Raw genomic sequence first — 16,946 nt, 5'->3', positions numbered from 1 at the left:
TTTTTATTTTTTGTTTTTTAATTTTTATTAGTGAATCACCATGAGGTACAGTTACAAACTTACAAATTTTCATGTTTGCATTTCATTTACATCCCTCCACCAGTACCATTCTCCTCCAACAATGTTCCCAGTATCCCTCCCACCACCCCCACCCCAAGCCCCACCACCCCACCATGCCACTGCAGCAGGGCATTCCCTTTTGTGCTCTCTCCTTTTGGGTGTTGTAGTTTGCAGTAGAGGTATTGAGTGGCCATCATGTTCGGTCTATAGTCTACTTTCGGCACTCAGCTTTCAACCTGAGTGGGTCCTCCCAACATTCTCTACTAGTGTTCCCTTCTCTATCTCAGCTGCCTTTTCCCCCAGCATGTGAGGCCAGTTTCCCAGCTGTGGGGCAAGCCTCCTGGTTCTTATCTCTATTACTCTTCAGTGTTAGTCTCCCATTATGCTATTTTATATTCCACAGATGAGTGTGATCTTTCTATATCTGTGTCTTTCTTTCTGACTCATTTCCCTCGACATGGTACTTTCCATGTTGATCCACTTATATGCAAATTTCGTGATTTCATCTTTTCTAACAGTTGCATAGTATTCCATTGTGTAGATGTACCAAAGTTTTTTTAACCAGTCATCTGCTTTTGGCACTCCGTTTTTCCCATATTTTGGCTATTGTAAACAGTGCTGCAATGAACATACAAGTGCAGATGTCATTTCTACTGTACCTTTTTGCCTCTCTGGGATATATTCCCAGGAGTGGTATTGCTAGGTCAAATGGGAGCTCAATTTCTAATTTTTTGAGAATCATCCATATTGTTTCCCATAAGGGCTGAAACAGCTTGCATCCTCACCAGCAGTGAAGGAGAGGCCCTTTCTCCCCAAATCCGCGTCAACACCAGTTGCTTTTGTATTTTGGATGTGGGCCAGTCTTTGTGGTGTGAGATGATATCTCATTGTTGTTTAGATCTGCATCTCCCTGATGATTAGTGATGTAGAGCATTTTCTCATGTGCCTCTGAGCCATTTGGATTTCTTCTTTATGTAGCAGTTTTCAGACTTCTTTTGAAGGACTGAAGAAGTAGAGTCCATATAGACTCATGAAAATTTGGATTGGAAAGTTCCACATACGGTCTCTCTTCATTTAAGTGTTACTTTATCATTCTGTGGATAGAAACAAAATATGCAATCCCAGGAAAATAACAATTTTAATTATAGAAGCTATTTCTATCAAATTAAAATTTTCTAAACAATTTTTATATTTATATTTTATTCATTTTTTGATTTTGGGGGAGGTAATACTTGGTGATGCTCTGGGTTTATTCCTGGATCAGCTCTTAGGAAATACTACTGGCAGTGCTTGGGGGGACCATATAGGATCTGGGGATCGATTGCATGCCAGACAAGTGTCCTTCCCACTGTACTATTGCTCCGGATCCAAGATAACTTTTATATTTATTTTAGAAAAATGGAATAAATGTGACTCTAAGTTAGACATTTAAAGATTTTAGTTAGGCATGAGTTCAACTTTTACAATATATTCTTTGACCAAAGATGCGAAGGACTAAAGAGGAGTGAGAAAACATGCGCGTTTCATTGAAAAACAGAGTCTAATGCCTTGAATGCCGGAATCTATAATAGCCCGAATTACAAACACACTGTGACACCAAAATCACATTTATTTTTGTATATTCACTTATTTTTATTTTGGGGGTTTTAGACCACAACTGCTGGTGCTTAGTGGCTACTCCTGGCTTTGTGCTCTTTGATCATTCCTTGTGGTGCTCAGGGGATTATGTGGTAACAGCGATCAAACTTGAGCAACGTGCAAAGTTCATAAATATCTCTCTCCCTCTGACTCTAAAATTTAAATATATTACATATACATAATACATATACATAATAAATATACATATATATATTTAACTTCATGGTCTAAGTCATAGAAGCTTCAGCTTCTGCCTAAATCCTTGAAAACAATCATTTGGAGCCTGCATTTCCAAAAGTCTAATTATACTGACAGCACCATATTGTTAGGAATTCCAGTTAGGCCCAGGAGAGGTTCTGTGGAGAGATCTCAGACACAGAGAAGATGAAGCCTTCAGATGATCTCACCTCCCTTTGCTTCCATCTGCCCAAGAGAAAAAAAAAAAACAATCAAGCAGAATCAGTCAACTCCAAATGGTGAGAGTTTCGTGATGTTTCATGCCACCAAGTTTTGTGACAGGTTGTTATGCAGATTATTGGATTCAGTAAGTGACAGTTTGAAAGTCCAGAAACATTTCTTTATCTTTTTGTATGATAAACTTACCTGGAAATTATGAATGTAACTAACAACCTCTAACTTGACTAGTTCAGGCATCAATTTTTTTCTTATCTAGGACAATTTAGGTAAAAAGTAGTACTGACAGCCTCCATCATCACTGGGTGGAAGCAGCCCCATATCACTAACCCCAGCACTAAACCATCAGCCGGGCAAGGCTTGGTTGCTTGTTCTCTCTAGTCTGTTAGGTTTTGAGTGTAGGAATGAAAAGGACTACTTAAAATTACTATTTTATAACCTCTAATTGTTTCACTGACTTACTCAGAGAATATTTATTTGTTGTGCTGGCTGTGATAATCACAATCAAAATCACTAAGAGTGTTTAACAACATCCTTGCTATTCTGGGTGTCTGATAATATTATATAACTTTACAGTCTAATAGGGACAGAGCTAGCTAATTAAGCAATTTGATTTTGTGTGGATCAAAGTCTGAATAAAAAAATAACATATGTGGCTATGAAGATCTAGGCATTTGAGGACACATGTGCTAGGAATTGTGTTCTGAAACTGTAAATTTCCTAAAAATTGGACATCATTACTGCTCCTAGGACCGAATCTGGAAAGATTGCTTACCTCTCGTAATTCTACTTCCTGAGCTGAGATGCTCTATTTATTTATTTTTGGAACAGAATTCTGCAATTCTGAAGTCTAAAAGCTTTGAATTCTTTCATTTCACCCTGTCTATGGGCTCTTAGACTGTTAGAAGGTCTAAAATTGCAACTAATTCATCAAAGTCTATTTACCACTTCTGTGATCCAGGCACCATGATGGATTTAGGGAAAATGAACCAGAAATTTCATAACCTAGAAGAGGAGAGAGAAAAATAAACAAATCCTCACAATTCAGAGTGATAAATGCTATTGGAAATGGTATTAAATATTAAGATAACCGATCTTAAATCAAACTTTAGTACGACAAAATGACATTACATATAAGGATTTAATAGATGATGAAGACAGTATTCCAAATTAATATGAAAAGGAATATTAATAAAAGATGATTAATAACAACTAGACGTGTTGTTGGAGGGGTCACTTTGCAGTCTCAAGTCTTACCATATCTCCAAATAAATTCTAAAGGAATTAAAGATTATTATATTTTTATTAGTGAATCACCATGAGGTACAGTTATGATTAAAAACATTCAAAAACTCTAAAAACCTAAACAATGAAAATTTACTGTACTTTGGAATAGATAAGGACTTAAAAACACAAAAAGGATCACAAAGTAAGTTATTAATATGTTTTACCACGTAAAGTTGGAAAGTATTTTTAATGCAAGAAATAGCTCAAGAAAAGACAATTAACTGACAAATATAATAAATTGTATAAAGGTTAACATTTGACATCTCTGATATATGAATAGCTCATCCAAATTGGTAAGAAAAGCAAAAACATTAATTGATAATTAACTAAGAATATGAGAGTTAAATCACAAAAGAGAAATATAAATATTTAATAACATGAAAAAGCATGTTCTTTTTGTCATAACCATAAAATCATAGTTTTAACAAAGTAAAATGAGCAAAAATTAACGTATTTTATAATGTTTAATCTTGTCATGATTTCTCTGGTACAGATGTGCTGCTGGTGACAGCATAAATTGCTATCATCTCTTTGAAAAGAAAACTGACTATAAAAATAATGATCCTTTAAATTTAAAATGATCTATCCCATTTGTTCCAGGATATCCTCCTTCCTCTATGAATAAGACCTAAAGATAAATTTGTGTGAATAAGACTGTCTGCACAAAAGATATCCAGTACAGTAGTAATAATCAAAAATACTTTGTAATAACATAAGGTCTCAGCTAAGCAGAATATGGCAACTTATGTAATGAGACATTAGATATTATTTAAAATATTTTTTATGCATTCTCAGTAATAATACCAATTTATGTAAATTTCAGGAGTTACAAAATGACTGCTGAGAAAAACTTGATGTATTCTTTATGCCATGGAAAATGTTTTTGATATAATGTGTAACAAAATGGCAATATCAATTTTAAAAAAGCATTGTATATAATAGTGCCTACAATATAGTGTAATCTTGGGATCATCATAAATATGCTTTAAAGTGAACATTCTTCACTTATTGGTCAATATATTAATGACTGTATTTGTACTTTTATACTCTAAAATTTTATTAGTGTTCAAAAGTTGAAATGATAAAGTGCTTATTGTATTAAGGAGTTTATACATTATTTATATGAAGCTTTGACATACATGTTTAGAGCGTGCCAACCTAATGTGGGGCTCAAATTCTGGAACAGATAACTATAAATTGTTATAGTAAGAGGTATTAAACTTTCTTCTTCTTCTTCTTTTTTTTTTGCTTTATGGGTCACAGCTGGCAATGCACAGGGGTTACTCCTGGTTCTACACTCAGGAATCACCCCTGGCGGTGCTCAGAGTACCATATGAGATACTGGGAATCGAACCCATGTCGGCCGCATACAAGGCAAGCGCCTACCCGCTGTACTATTGCTCCAGCCACTAGGTATTAAACTTTAAAAAAAGCAATGGTGGGGATGACATTGAGCTTAAAGAAGTCAAGGAGATGGTTAAGGGTATAATTAAAAGGCTTCGATTTAATACTATGCAGTCATTAGGAAGAATAAAGTCATGAAATTTACTTAGAAATGGATGGACATGAAGAGTATCATGCTGAATGAAATTAGTCAGAGCAAAGGGAGCATTATAGAATGACTGCATTAATTTGTGGGAATATATACACATACATATATACTTATCTATCTATATATGCATATATATGTATATATAGTAGCACTGTCATCCCCTTGTTCATTGATTTCCTTGAGCGGGTACCAGTAATATCTCCATTGTGACACTTGTTACTGTTTTTGGCATATCTAATACGCCATGGGTAGCTTGTCAGGCTCTGCCGTGCAGGCAGGATACTCTTGGAGGCAGTGCTCTCTCAGAGGGACTAAATCCAAAGTTAGAGTAAACAGGGGCTAGGAGGACTGGTAATTGTTGGAAGCATGCCACAGTGTGTGTGTGTGGGGGGGTGGCAAAGGGCAGTTAGGATAGAGAGAGGGTCAGCATGAGAATCATAGTTGGAAATGATCATTTTGGGCAGGAACTGAGTGTTGAAAAGTAGGTAAATGGATATACTTGATAAATTTTCATTATCTGTATTTTCAACCATAAGGGAGGTGGGGCATTTCAGTTTTATTGGGGTTGTGGCAGGCCAATCACAGAGGACTCTGGTTATGGGGGTCAGCGGAGCACAGTGGGTGTATGAGGACAGAAACAGAGAGCTGAGTTGAGAGACGGAGAGATGTGGGTAGGATTGTGATGGCTCTGAACAAGGAGTAGCCATGGAAATGCCAAGTAGTGGTGTTCTGAATACATTTAGAATGTAGAGTCAGCAGAATTCCTGATAGGTTGGGTCTGACGGAGAGAGAGCAAAGGATTAAGGATGACTAATTCTTGGCTATTAGAAGAGCACAAATGAGTTCAACTGTGGTAGAGAAGTTGGGAATGAGCAAGTCCGTGAGAAAGATCCAAGGGACAGACAAAAAGGTGTAGATCTGGCACCCGGAGCAACTCAATATGAAGACATCTAAGAGTGGAGCCGAAGACAAAATGGTATCTGGAAAAGCCACCCAAGGGAGAAGGAAACGCCAGAAAGTGGATTCTCCAAAAGTCAGCAAACAACAGACACCCAGGAGGAAAGTGATCACTTTGCTGAACACTGCTGTCACAGGAAAAAGGATCATGGCTGATCAACCAAGATGCAGCAGATCTGGGACAGTGAATGTGGCAATTTCCTTTCTGATTATTTCTCTTTTCTCAGGAGAGTAAGAAGCATCTACTTAAGAGTGAGGATGGAGATGTGAAGATGCAAGCTGAAAGTAAACTATAGACTGAACATGAAGATCACTCAATACCTCTTGTAAACTACAACACCCAAAAGGAGAGAGAACAAAAGGGAATGCCCTGCCGAAGAGGCAGGGTGGGGTGGTGGGGGATGGGGTGGGGGTGGTGAGAGGGATACTGGGATCATTGGTGGAGGAGAATGGGCACTGGTGGAGGGATGGGTAAACGATCACTATATGGGTGAAATGCAAACACAAAAGTTCATAAGTTTGTAACTGTACATCACAGTGATTCTCTAATAAAAATTTTTTAGAAAGACAATTTTATAAATGGAAGGACAGTATCACTAATCACAATGAGAGGATAATCACATATTAAATGCATAATCATTCAAATAGAGCATTATCTGTTAGCATCATGTAAAACCAATTAAAATCATTCTGTGAGCTACTCCGGACCAATAAAATGATGTATATAAAAAATAGAGTGAAGATAGAGAAGGAGGGAAGGTGAACAATTCAATGACCAGTTTTCTCCTCAGATATTCCACTGGTGAGAAATGTGAGAGAGCATATTGCATTTTGATTAAATGGTAGTAAAATTTCGCAAGGGTGACCCTGGAACAGAACCACCATGCTTAAGTTGAAAGATATCCTACAGAAGGTGAAAATAATTGATACATTACTTGAGAGCAGGGAATTGAACAAATGGGGCCAAGAACTCCAACCTCTAAGTTTAACATAAAGTTATTATGTGAATAGATAGTGTCCATTCCCTTGCATCTTTGCTTTTGTTATGGAAAATACACCAGTAGTATTTGGGGAGCAGTATTGGGCTGGGGGGAGGGCAGAATATGGTAACAGTGACTGAAACTCTTGGACTTGCATATTTAAGGCAAGTGCACTACCTCTTGAACTATACCCCTAGTCCCATCCCCTTGCATCTTAATTTACACCAGCTCCAGTGATAACACTCTTGTCTTCCTTATTAAGAAATAGGACTAAAGGAGAACAAAGGTCTTTTGTTATCAGTCTTCAGACATAGAGAGATGAACAAGATCAAACATTCAATTTTTGAAATGAATATGTGAAAAATGAAAAACCACATTTATTCATACTTAATAAAAATGATAAGATTTTTATAACACATTAGTTTAAAACAAATTTACTAATCTGATTTGATAGAAAGGAACTATGTAAACGATTAATATAATGGACTAGTGCCCCTAATATAATTGAAGACTCTTGGATTTTCACATCATATTAGTGACTTTCATGCACTGTGTCCAATTTTCTGATGGAATTAGTGCCATCTGCAACACATGAAGAGCTTTCATGTATCACTTTGAGAGATTTTTTTTTAATACAAAGGCAGCTTCATGTCTTGAATTATTCTCTCAACATATTGTCAAGTGTTTGTTTTCTTAAGTTGCATAGAAATGATCCCCCCAAGAGCAATAATTCTACATTTTTTGGTATTTTTTATTAATTCTACATTTTTTTAAAAATAGAAAGTTTATGCACACCTTAGTGCACATATAATTTGAATACACCTGCCACCTCCATCAGCCAATCACATTGGTGCTCTTTGATCTTGATCTATGAGTTTATATGCTTGATGGATAGAATCATGATGTAATCTTATTTTCCAAAAATGTTATTTCAAAAATATCTAAATAGTGTTGAAGCAACTGTCACTGTCATCCCGTTGCTCATCGATTTGTTTGAGCGGGCACCAATAACGTTTCTCATTGTGAGACTTATTGTTACTGTTTTTGGCATATCCAATACGCCACAGGTAGGTTGCCAGACTTTGCGATGCAGGCGTGATGCTATCAGTAGCTTGCTGGGCTCTCCAAGAGGGGTAGCAACTATGAAATTAAACTAGAGTTTTCCGTGAATGGCAATCTCTTGTCGGTGTAGTATCCAAATTTCCTTGTGTTCTCAGGTATTTTTTGTCCTGAGTATGGCTTATCACTAGTCTCTCACCTCATCATGTATTTGTCTTCCTGAGCTACATCACTTCCACCAAAGATATCAGCTCCTTTCATAACTCTGGGACCTGGCCATGCTATTCCTCTAATATTTCACCTCATCTATCTAATCATCTCCTTTTCTGATCCTTACTCCCTACATGCTCCACCCTACTTTTGTCATTGACATATCTGTCTCCCTCTAGAACCCCAACATTGCAAGACCCTACTATAACTTACATTGCACTGCATAATAATTATATGTTTGTGCATCTTTATCTGCTTTTGAGTCAAATATGACAAGATAATGACTATGCTTTTCTTCTATGGAGTTACATAATAATTATTTAGGAAAAAGTTCGGATGTGTTCAGGTCACTTGAACTGAAACTTTATCAATTTACAAGTTCCTTTCTTATTGATACTAAGTCAACCTTTATCTGTCTGTATTTGCTTAGGGCTTTCTGTTTGTAGAGTCAAAAATGACAGGAGTTCTTCAGTTTATATAGTCTTATATTTTCTCTCTGTCTGTATCCTGAACACTATTTCTGTCTGTTTTTTATTGGGGGGATTTTTGTTTTTGAATTAGTGAAATACCATGAGGTACAGTTACAAAGTTATGAACTTTCGTGTTTGCATTTCAGTTACACAGTGACCCATCCCTCCACCAGTGCCCATTCTCCTCCACCAATGATCCCAGTATCCTCCCATCACCTCCTTCCCATCCCCCCCCACCCCACCCTGCCTCTTCGGCAGGGCATTCCTTTTTGTTTTCTCTCCTTTTCGGTGCTGTAGTTTGCAATAGAGGTATTGAGTGGTCATCATGTTCCGTCTGTAGTCTACTTTTGGCATGTATCTTTCAACCCGAATGGGTCCTCCCAATATCCTCTACTTGGTGTTTCCTTCTTTATCTCAGTTGCCTTTTACCAGCATATGAGGCCAGTTTCCAAGTTGTGGGGCAGATATCCTGGTCTTTATCTCTACTACTCTTGGGTGTTAGTCTCCCATTCTGTTACTTTATATCCCACAGATAAGTGCAATCTTTCTATGTCTGTCTCTCTCTTTCTGACTCATTTCACTTAACATGATATTTTCCATGTTGATACACTTATATGCAAATTTCATGACTTCATCTTTTCTAACAGCTGCATAGTATTTCATTGTGTAGATGTACCAAAGTTTTTTTAACCAATCATCTGCTTTTGGGCACTCTGTTTTTTTCCAGATTTTGGCTATTGTAAACAGTGCTGCAATGAACATACAAATGCAGATGTCATTTCTACTATACCTTTTTGTCTCTCTGGGATATATTCCCAGGAGTGGAATTGCTGGGTCAAATGGGAGCTCAATTTCTAATTTTTTGAGAATCATCCATATTGTTTTCCAAAAGGGCTGAAACAGTTGGCATTCACACCAGCAGTGAAGGAGAGTCCCTTTCTCCTCATATCCGTGCCAACACTGGTTGCTTTTGTTTTTTGGATGTGGGCGAGTCTCTGTGGTGTGAAATGATATATCATTGTTGTTTTAATCCGAATCTCCCTGATGATCAGTGATGTAGAGCATTTTCTCATGTGTCTTTTAGCCATTCGAACTTCTTCTTCAACTTCTTCTTTGAGAAAATTTCTGTTCATTTCCACCCACCCATTTTCTTTCTTTTTTTTCCCTTTTGGGTCACACCTGGTGATGCTCAGGGGTTACTCCTGGCTCTGCACTCAGGGGTTACTCCTGGCTCTGCACTCTGCACTCTGCACCTGGCAGTGCTTGGGAGACCATATGGGCTTCTGGGAACCCACGTCGGCCGCATGCAAGGCAAATGCCCTACCCACTGTGCTATGGCTCCAGCCCTCCATTCCCATTTTCTGATGGGGTTGGACGTTTTCTTCTTGTAGAGTTCAACCAGTGCCGTATATATCCTTGATATCAACCCCTTATCAGATGGGTATTGGGTGAATATCCTTTCCCATTCTGCAGACTGTCTTTGGATTTTGGTCACTGTAAACTGTCCTGGGGAAGAGATGATAACTCCTTGATTCATATTAATTTAACTGATGGACTTGGATTTTGTGCTGATTAGGCGCAAAGTGTTTCTGGAGTAGTTGCTCTGCCTTCATGGGGCACACAGTCTGGTGTGTGGGTGTGTGGGTAGGAATAGTCATTCAGCGGCTAATTACTGGATTGGTGATCGTGATAAGGAGATGGCGTTTGGGGAAAGTGCCTGCTGTTTGGACCTAACCTTTTTAATTTTAATTCACTTTAACTTGACTTTTGTACATGGTATTAGGTAGAGGGCATTTTAGAGTAAAATTGGAGGGCTGACTTGAAATGGAGCTGGGAGGCCTACAGCTAATTAGTAAGTTCTTTCTGGTGTAGAACACAAATTTTCTGAATCTTGCCCCAGTACTTTCCACAAACTATTGTGGTTTGTTTTGAAAAGCAAAAGGAGCAACTACAATAAGGAGGGACTGGTCAGTTCTGACATAAATTAGAGAGATCAGGGAATTCAAAATTGAGTGACAACTAAAACAAGTTGTCAGTAAGTCATATATCATTTATCAGTGATTCATTTTTTTTTACTTTTGTAGGAGGTCTTTGCATCCCTCCACCCCCTTCCCCCATAGGGGGTTGGTTGCATTAAGTAAGTGGATGAAGACATTTGACAGTAAAAGAAGAAAGCTAGGGGTGTGGTATGGCAGGATAAGTGGAATATTCTTCCAGTTTAGGGTAGGCAGGAGAAGGATCCAGACAAAAGGGATGGTGCAGCAAGGGTGGAGGATTGGAAATAACTTGGTTTTAGGAAGAAGAGAGCAGGTTGCTAAAGAACAGACATAGGGGACCAGGGGGAACATGGCTTGTGTGAACAGCCCAGGCACTGTGGGTCTTTAGTCAGAGCATAGGGGTTAGGAAATGGCAGGGGGTGTGGGGCTGGGATGCAGGAATGAGAGAAATATTGTTTTTTTGTTTGTCATGACAGGTCTCAGGGGGCCAAATCTGGTCAACTGTCAGCAAGGCAGGCTCCCTTCCCGCTTGTACTATAGCTCTGACTATGAAGCAAGATAGTGTTAATTTCACTTGACATTAACTTGAGTTTGAAATTAGCTTGAATTTGACATAGGACAGTTATTTACACACTTTTCTTCAATTTTTGTACCATAACAGCTATATTATTTTACCGATTTAATCTAATATTGGTTGTTCATGAGTTTTATGAAATGTATGTATATATAGGGGCTGGAGTGAATAATAGCACAGAGGGTAGGGGGTTTGCCTTTCACGCCACTGACCTGGGTTCGATTCTTTCATCCCTCTCGGAGAGCCTGGCAAGCTACCAAGAGTACCCCACCCACACGGAAGAGCCTGGCAAGCTCCCTGTGGCGTATTCGATATGCCAAAAACAGTAACAACAAGTCTCACAATGGAGATGTTACTGGTGCCCACTTGAGCAAATCGATGAACAACAGGACAACAGTGCTACAGTGCTTATTTTGAATACAGAAGCTTCTTAGCTTAGGATAGTCCCGTTTGTTTAATCTCTGTTTTCACTTGCCTGGCCAGTGGCATGTCATCTTTGAAAATACCTTTAGCTTCAATGTCGTGGAGGATTTTGCCAACCTTGTTTTCCAGGTACCTTATGGATTCTGGTCTGATGTTGAGATTTTAATTCACTTTAACTTGACTTTTGTACATGGTATTAGGTAGAGATCTGAGCCCATTTTTTTGCATGTAGCTGTCCAGTTTTGCCAGCACAGTTTGTTGAAGAGGCTTTCCTTGCTCCACTTCACATTTCTTGCTCCCTTATCAAAGATTAGATGATCATATATTTGAGGGTGTGTGTCAGGATATTCAACCCTGTTCCATTGGTCTGCGGCTCTGTCTTTGTTCCAGTACCATGCTGTTTTAATTATTACTGCTTTGTAGTAGAGATTGAGGTTGGGGAGGGTGATTCCTCCCATTTTATTTTTCCCAAGAATTGCTTTAGCTATTTGTGGGGGCTTATTGTTACAAATGAATTTCAGGAGCGTTTGCTATATTTCTTTGAAGAATGTCATGGGTATCCTATTGAATTTGTACAATGCTTTATGATGAAAACTCTCAGCAAAATGTGTCTAGAAGGGACTTTCCTCAATATAGTCAAAGCCATCTACTACAAGCCTATGACAAGCATTATCCTCAATGAGGAAAAACTAAGAGCCTTCACTCTAAGATCAGGAACAAGACAAGGATGCCCACTCTCTCCACTTCTGTTCAATATAGTACTGGAAGTGCTTGCAATAGCGATTAGGCAAGAAAAAGATATTAAGGGCATTCAGGTAGGAATGGAAGAAGTCAAGCTCTCACTATTCGCAGATGATATGATACTATACTTAGAGAACCCTAAAACCTCTACCAAGAAACTTCTAGAAACAATAGACTTGTACAATAAAGTTGCAGGTTGTAAAATCAATACCCCAAATCCCATGGCTTTCCTGTATTCAAATAAGAAAAGAGAAGAACGTGACATGGAAAGAGTTATCCCGTTCATAATCGTGCCTCAGAAAATCAAGTACCTCGGAATCAGTTTAACTAAGGAGGTAAAGGACTTGTACAAAGAAAACTACAAAATGCTACTTCAAGAAATAAAAAAGGACAGGAGGGAATGGAAAGATATCCCCTGCTCATAGATTGTGAGAATTAACATTGTCAAAATGGCAATACTCCTCTATCTGTTTTTAAAGCATAAATTATAGATCAGTTTGGCCTTTACCTGGACTTTTCTGCTGGATGGTGATAAATAAAAAAAAATTAAATGTGGAAATTATTTTGCAGCTATGCCTTCTTACCCCATCTATTATAATTAACACCTATGTTAGTGAGTATTGCTAAAAAAGTCACCAAAAAAGTCAGGAAGTTCTATACAGATTTCAAAACAGAGACTCTCTTTTGATCTTTTGATAACCATATGGCAGATAAAAAGGAGACTTGCTCATATTTAGTACCAAGTAACCTCCCTTTGGGTGGTGAGGCTTTAAAGTCTGGTTGAATATTTGCTGTGGCTACTATGTATTTGCACTTAGTTCTACGCACTTGCTAGAGTGTTTAAGACCTTTTAAACAAATAGAAATTCACTGCGATATACATTTCATATAGCATTTGTGTTATCAGGTAGACATATTGTTTACTTATTTATTTTGGTATAGGCTGGTTGAAGGAAATTGCATACATATGTAGAAAGCTTATGAGCTATAGGCAGGCAAGTTGTTCCCTGAGAAGTTCCAGGAGTGATTCTTAAGCCCAGAGCCCAAACGAATAAGCCCTGGGCACCTCCTGGTTCGGTCCAACCTCCATTCTCAAAACAAAACCCAACAGAAGCCAGTGTTCCTTAGACATGACTATATCTCCCAATGATTAAAATGGCAGATTAAAAAATCAAAGGTACCAAGGGAGTCACCACATACTGCGACTCAGGCCTAGTGAAGTCCCTCCCAGCAGAATTGGACTCTGACATGCACTGAAGAAGATGAAGTGGCACAGTGGGACTTCGGAGGCAAGACTCTTAAAACCCCTGCAGTTTAAGCCTGAGTATACCGGAACCTTCACACCAGAGTAATAAGCTCTTGGACAGGCAGTTTGACCACCCAAAGGTCTATCTGATCAAGAGGCCACAGGCAAGGAGAGAGAGAGCTGACTAGGCCTTAGTGGTCCAGCCATCCTATATCACATATCAAAAATCCAGCTGAAGAAGCATCTGGAAAACAGCCCTTGCCACCATGTGGCAGCAAACTCATGAGACAGAGATTATGAACAGTGACACTCCAGCAGAAGCAATAGAAATCTATTGCTTGAAGTTACCAAGATCTGGGTGGTTTGACATGAATAGATAACTACATGAATGACACACAAAGCATTTCCTCTTTTCTTTTCAAATACCACTAAATGTCTATTCTACACATGCTTAAACAAGCAGACTTACATCAAAACTTAAGTGATCATTATCCTGGGATGTGCCTTTCAAACAAACAAACAAAAACACTAAACCTTGTGATTCATCCATAAAAGTGGGACATTTGAAGGCTCATGGAAAATTTATCCTTCTGAGTCATGGTTTGCAAAATATCCAGATACTTCTGAGACTCTAGTACTTCTGAGTATTTTGTGAGAGTAGTATATGCTTTGTGTATGAATCTTGTGTAACCAATAGCTCACGAAGACAGAGAAAATAACTCCATTTGGTACAATAAAGATTTGACCTGACTTACAAGTTAAAAAATTTGTTCTTTACATATAGTTTGACCAATGCTAGTAAGATATTAATATTTGACTGTGGAGTAAAGTGCAGGCATTTTATGCATATTTATGCATTTGTGCATATATTACAAAAGATTCATTTACAAAAGATTCATTTTATGCATCTATTACAAAAGATTCAACAGCTTTCAACCGCTGTTTTATTGAGTGGTATTAGTGTTAGGTGGAAAATGCCTGAAAATCACTGTTCTACACTCAGTTTCTCTGTACAACAGTCTACTGGTGCAAATATAAGTGTTCTGGGTTCTCTTTGCCACTGGCTGGAATTGGAGCTTAGAGAATAATGGTAAATGCGAATACTCTGGATACTGCTTTTGTCTTGTATCAGTTACCCCAGAGTCTCACATCTTAAACTAACATCCAGAACACTAAAGTAAACTAAGTTTTGTTTGCTAGTTGGGTAAAGTTCTCAAACTTTTCCCAGTTCTTTAGACTCAATTAATAAGCTCATTTGCTAATTCATGTAACTGCAAGTAATTTAAAGACCTTAAAATAGTCTAGCATGTCTCAAGCACTCCTAGACCTTGTTCCATTTTACTTAATAGATAATGAGGGATCACTATTTGATAATGCTAATGATAAGATTGAGTTCTATCCCAGAGGATTGAGTTGAACTTTGTGTTTCAAATAATAAGTTTTAGATCAGAATCCTAGCAAGTTTCTTGGGTTAAGGCAGGGTACAAAGGATAGTGGACATGAAGCTCATAGTGAATTTTTAAAATTTTTATTTTCTATAATATGCATTGATATTTTCAGATGCTAACCAAATGTCTGGCTTTCATCTGTTATCTATTTGTTTTATTCCTTTTTGGGTCACACCCAGTGATGCACAGGGGTTACTCCTGGTTCTTAACTCAGGAATTACCCCTGGCGGTTCTCAGGAGACCATATGGGATGCTGGGAATCGAACCCAGTTCAGCCGTGTGCAAGACAAACGCCCTGCCCACTGTGCTATTGCTCCAGCCCGTATGTTATCTATTTTTAAAAATTAAATTTTAATCTTGCAATGGTTTTTAATTTTAATTGCATTTAATTCTCAGAAACAATGTAAAGGAGATATTTTTTGTTCTTTCCAGATTTACCCTTTGGGAGGACTTGTAGTTTTACAACCAGGATATTGACATGGAAACCTCAAGATGCACACTATTTTCATCACAAGAATCTTCTAAAACAACATTTTCTTCCCATCCACTTCCCATCCACTCCTGGAAATGACTACTTTATATTTAAATCTAAATATAAATCACTGCTTAACATTTACATCTAAATTTACTGTTATTTAAAAAGTACTATATAAATAAAATGATTCAGTGAATAATCTGTTGGAGGTTTATGTCCCTCAACCCAATTCTCTGGCGATCCATTCGAGTTGTTCCTTCTTATTCTGAGTAATATTCTATGATATAGATGTACCATGATTTTTAATTCATTCAGACCCTGAAGGTTGACATGTGGATTGTTTATAATTTTTGGCTATTATGGATATATTCCTATAAATATCTTATAGAGATTTTTGTGTATGTCTTAATTTTCTGGAAAAAAATATTCAGAATAGCTTAGATTCATGGTTTCTCACTTGAGTTTTGTTGTCTAATAAATGTTGAGATATAAACTTTAAAAAATTTATATTCTAGGAACTGGGTAGATATAGGAAGTGGTAGAGAACATACATAGGATGTGGTGTCCCGAGTTTGATCCCAAGCACTACATAGTCCCTTGAGTACTTCTGGGGGTAGTCTGGTTGTTCCTGAGCATTGGAAGGTGTGACTCTGAGAGTTTCCAAGCATTTCCAGGCCAGGGCATCACCAAACAATCAGACAGATAGCCCTGGTATCATTGTTTACAGCAGCACTACTCTGTGTAGCATCTCTCTCTCTCTCTTTCTCTCTCTCTCTCTATCTATCTATCCATCCATCCATCCATCTATCCATCTACATATATATGATACTAGTCCTTTTCTGAATTGTAGTTTGCAAATACTTTCTTCAACTCTTTATTTTTGTGTTCTATCATCTTACAAAGTCACAGAGGAAAAGATTTTAAAATTTTGATGAAGTCAAATGAATTATTCTTTTCCTGTTTGCTTTCACTACTTCCTAAGAATACTTTCCCTAGTCCGAGATCCTGGAGATTCTCTTCTATATTTTTTATAAATATTTTGTAGATTACTGTTCTATATTTAAGTCCATAATCCCACAGTATATCAGAATAAAACCACCTTTAGAGATAATGTCTTAAAAAAAGAGTAGTTAAAATGACATTGTTAAGACTGTGTCCTAATTCAACATGACTGATGTTGCAGCAAGAAGAGAAATCAAAGAAGTGGGGCTGGAGCAATAGCACAGCTGTTAAGGCATTTGCCTTGCACATGGCCGAACCGGGTTCAATTCCCAGCATCACGTATGGTTCCCTGAGCACCACCAAGGTAATTCCTAAGTGTACAGCCAGGAGTAACTCCTGTGTATCACCAGGTGTGACCCAAAAAGTAAAAAATAATAAAAAGAAAATAAAAAAGAGAGAGAAATCAAAGATGTG

The 16,946-nt window shown here is 37.8% G+C and overlaps 1 long non-coding RNA gene across 1 annotated transcript in view; it reads right to left on the bottom strand.

Annotated features, from left to right (window-relative positions):
• Positions 1-1,745: 1,745 nt before the first annotated feature.
• LOC129400067 (uncharacterized) overlaps positions 1,746-16,946 on the bottom strand; it is a 220,964-nt gene continuing 205,763 nt past the window's right edge. The window contains exons 11-12 of the long non-coding RNA XR_008627411.1: positions 3,058-3,117; positions 1,746-2,121 (exon numbers count right to left, since the gene is read on the bottom strand). This is a non-coding gene — a long non-coding RNA (uncharacterized LOC129400067). The remainder of the gene's footprint in view (positions 2,122-3,057; positions 3,118-16,946) is intronic.

The sequence above is a fragment of the Sorex araneus genome, chromosome X (genome assembly GCF_027595985.1).
Source record: "Sorex araneus isolate mSorAra2 chromosome X, mSorAra2.pri, whole genome shotgun sequence".
Lineage (NCBI taxonomy): Eukaryota > Metazoa > Chordata > Mammalia > Eulipotyphla > Soricidae > Sorex > Sorex araneus.
Note: the sequence above shows the minus strand (reverse complement) of the source record. Positions and strands in the feature narration are given on the sequence as shown.